The following is a 3,783-nucleotide window of genomic DNA, read 5'->3' as shown; positions in this document are numbered from 1 at the left end:
GCAAGTGNGTCACGAAATCCATGGCTATGCTGTCCCACTTCCATTCTGGTACTTCTAGTGGCTGTAAAAGACCGCTCGGTTTCTGGTACTCTATCTTAGCCCTTTGACAGGTTAAACAGGATTCCACAAACCGAGCTACATCATGCTTTATTCCTGGCCACCAGAAAGACATTCGAAGGTCCTTGTACATCTTAGTCATACCGAGGTGTATGCTAAGACGACTTTGATGGGCTTCTTCCAGGACCAACCTTCTCAAGTCTTCATCGTTGGGTACACAAGTCCTTCCTCTATATCTTAGAAGACCATCCGTTCCAGAACTGAAGTCCTTGCGGGGTGGTATACCGTTCGGTTTACTTATCTTCTGCAGTTCTTCATCAAAGGCTTGTCTTTCCCTAATCTGGTCAAAGATATCACTTGACAGCTTCATATAGCTACAGTGAATACCGTTCGGCTCTAACTCACAATGGAGTCTTAAGTCTCTAAAGCTTTCAACCAATTTCAACTCTTGAACCATCATGCTTGCCATATGAACGGTCTTCCTACTCAAAGCATCAGCCACAACGTTTGCCTTGCCAGGATGGTATTGTAGTCCAAAATCATAGTCCTTTAAGAACTCCATCCATCTCCTTTGCCTCATGTTCAATTCCTTCTGGTCAAATAAGTATTTGAGGCTCTTGTGGTCACTGAATACTTGAAACCGGACGCCATAAAGATAGTGCCTCCATATCTTAAGGGCAAATACTACTGCTGCCAATTCTAGATCATGCGTTGGGTAGTTCCTCTCATGAATCTTCAATTGCCGAGAGGCATAGGCTACCACTTTCCCTTCTTGCATCAACACACAACCCAAGCCTTGGTATGAAGCATCACAAAATACCACAAAGGGTTGGTTGACGTCAGGAATCACCAAAACCGGAGCGTTCGTCAGTCGCTGCTTCAATTCCTGGAAACTGGATTCACATCGGTCGGTCTAGACGAACGGTTGATCCTTCCTAGTCAACTGAGTCAACGGCGCTACTATCTTAGAGAATCCTTCAATAAACCGTCTATAGTAGCCGGCCAATCCAACGAAACTTCTCACATCAACAACCGAACGGGGTGTCTCCCATTCCAACACTGCNTGGACTTTTCCTGGATCCACAACAATCCCGCCGGCTGAAATAACGTGCCCAAGGAATTGTACTTGTTCCATCCAGAATTCACACTTGGACAACTTAGCGTACAGCTGCTTCTCCCTGAGTACACCAAGAACTATCCTCAAATGATCTTCATGCTCTTCTCGGCTCTTGGAGTAGATGAGGATATCATCAATAAACACCACTACAAACTTGTCCAGGAAGGGTCTGAAGATACGGTTCATGTAATCCATGAAGATAGCAGGAGCGTTGGTAACACCGAACGGCATTACCACAAACTCATAATGACCGTACCTTGACCTAAAGGCAGTCTTCTGAATGTCACCTTCCTTAACCAAAATTTGGTGATATCCGGACCTTAAGTCTATCTTGGAGAAGACTGTCGCTCCATGAAGCTGATCCAACAGGTCGTCTATTCTTGGCAGTGGATACTTGTTCTTGATAGTCAGTTTGTTCAACTGCCTATAGTCAATGCATAACCGAGAGTTGTCATCCTTCTTCTTGACCAAAAGCACTGGGGCTCCCCAAGGTGAGGCACTTGGCCGGATGAATCTCTTCTCCAACAACTCTTCTATTTGCTTCTTCAGTTCGGCCAATTCAGCTGGAGCCATTCTGTACGGTGCAATGGATACAGGGCCAACTCCTGAGATCAAGTCAATGGAGAACTCAACCTCTCTTTGTGGGGGTAGGCCTGGTACCTCTTCCGGAAACACGTCTATAAATTCCTCAAGAACCGGACGGCTGCCAACCGGACGGTTTGCTCCACTTGCATCCATATAAGTCAATATGAGGAAACTCATGGCACCTTCAATCAAGTCCTCTCTCATCTGACCGAGCGTCAACGTCAGCTTCTCTTCTTCTCTTGGGAAAATCAACTTCTTCTTCCCACAGTCAATAAGAATGTGATTGGAGGTCAACCAATCCATTCCTAGGATTACCTCTAAGTCTTGAAGAGGCAAACATATGAGGTTCACCTTAAATTTGTACCCTTCTACCTCAATAGGACATTTTACACATACAGTGGATGCCCTAACCTCACCAGCTGCTGGGGTAGACACCACCAAGTCTAGCTGCATCTCTCTCTCGGCTAAACCCAGTTTATCAACACATGCCTTCGAAATGAAGGAGTGAGTTGCCCCCGAATCAAATAACACACAGCAAGGCACACCAAATAGCAAGCAAGTACTGGTGATGAGGTTACCTGCACCGGACGCTTCAGCCCCTGTTATAGCGTAGACTCGGCCAGTTGCTTGGGCTCGGCCACCACCTTGTTGAAATCTTCCAGCGTTCGGTGGCCTTGAGAACGTTCGGCCACCCATGTTGCAGTCCCTTTCTAAGTGTCCATTCCTTCTGCACCGGACACAAAACTTGGCATTTCCTGGCCTGGGACAATCCTTCAGGTAGTGAGGGCCTCCACAGCTGAAGCAACTCACATTCCCTGGTTGACCGGACGGCCTGGCAAAGCTAACAGGCTGAACGGCCAAGGTAGAAGGACCCTGAGATGACATAGGCCGAGAGTAAGGGGTTGTCCTGGGACCAGAGTTGTTCCTTGCAAAGATAGGTCCCCTAGAGCTTGATTGTTGCTGCTTCTTATGCCTTTCAGCTTCCATCAGGTTCTTCTCTAGTACTTTTGCCCTCTCCACTAAGGCAGGGAACTTCTGAATGCAGTGACTGGCAATAACTGGCTTCAAATCTTCTCTCAGTCCATTTTCAAATTTCCTGCATTGCCATTCTTCACTCATCCTCATAGTATAAAACCTCATGAGTTGCTTAAATCTGTTAGCATACTCAGAGACCGTCATTCCCCCTTGAACCAGTTGGAGGAACTCCACTTCCTTAGCAAACCGGACGCTATTTGGGAAGTATTCTTCATAAAATCTATTCTTGAATATTTCCCAAGTGATAGGGAGATGTTCATCCTCTAGTAGCATCTTGGTACTACTCCACCAATGACCGGCCTCTCCAGTCAATAGATACTCTGTAAAAGCCAGCCGGTTCTCATCTCCACACCTCTTGGCATCATAAATCCTTTCCATGTCACGAAGCCAGTGATTGGCCTCGTCTGCACTGCATTTTCCATCAAATTTGGCCGGACGGTGCTGGAGAAAGCTTTCCAGACTCCACTCAGCCTGGTTGCTTGATGAGGAACCGAACGGTCTGCCAGATTGCATTCCGTTCGTCAACAAATCTGCTATCTGCCTCTGAGTCGCTTCTGCTGAAGCTCTGGCTGCTTCTGATTGCTGCATGGCTAATGCGTTCTGTTGGGCCAGGTTGGCATTCTGCTGAACCAGGTTGGCATTCTGCTGTTGAAGTGCAGCTAAGACGGACTCCAACAGGTTGTTCTCGCCGGACGTATCTCTAACAACAGGTTGATGGGGTGGTCTTGGAGCCATTTTCTGCTTTCAACAGAAAGAAAGATCCACTAGTCCACCAGAATCAGAATATTCCGATCGGATAAGTGAGTACACAGCATAAACATGGTATACTCATAATCTACAGGCATTCTAAGTAAGAAACTGCTCTGATACCATTAATGTAACATCCCAATAAATATAACCAAGGCTATAATTCATTTTCAGGAGTTAACATGAACAATAAAGGAGAACAGTAGTGAATAAACCGATAGGTGAAAGGGATAGGAGAATGG

Source organism: Vigna radiata, chromosome 10 (assembly GCF_000741045.1).
Source record: "Vigna radiata var. radiata cultivar VC1973A chromosome 10, Vradiata_ver6, whole genome shotgun sequence".
Classification (NCBI taxonomy): Eukaryota; Viridiplantae; Streptophyta; class Magnoliopsida; order Fabales; family Fabaceae; genus Vigna; species Vigna radiata.
This window is presented reverse-complemented; position numbering follows the sequence as displayed.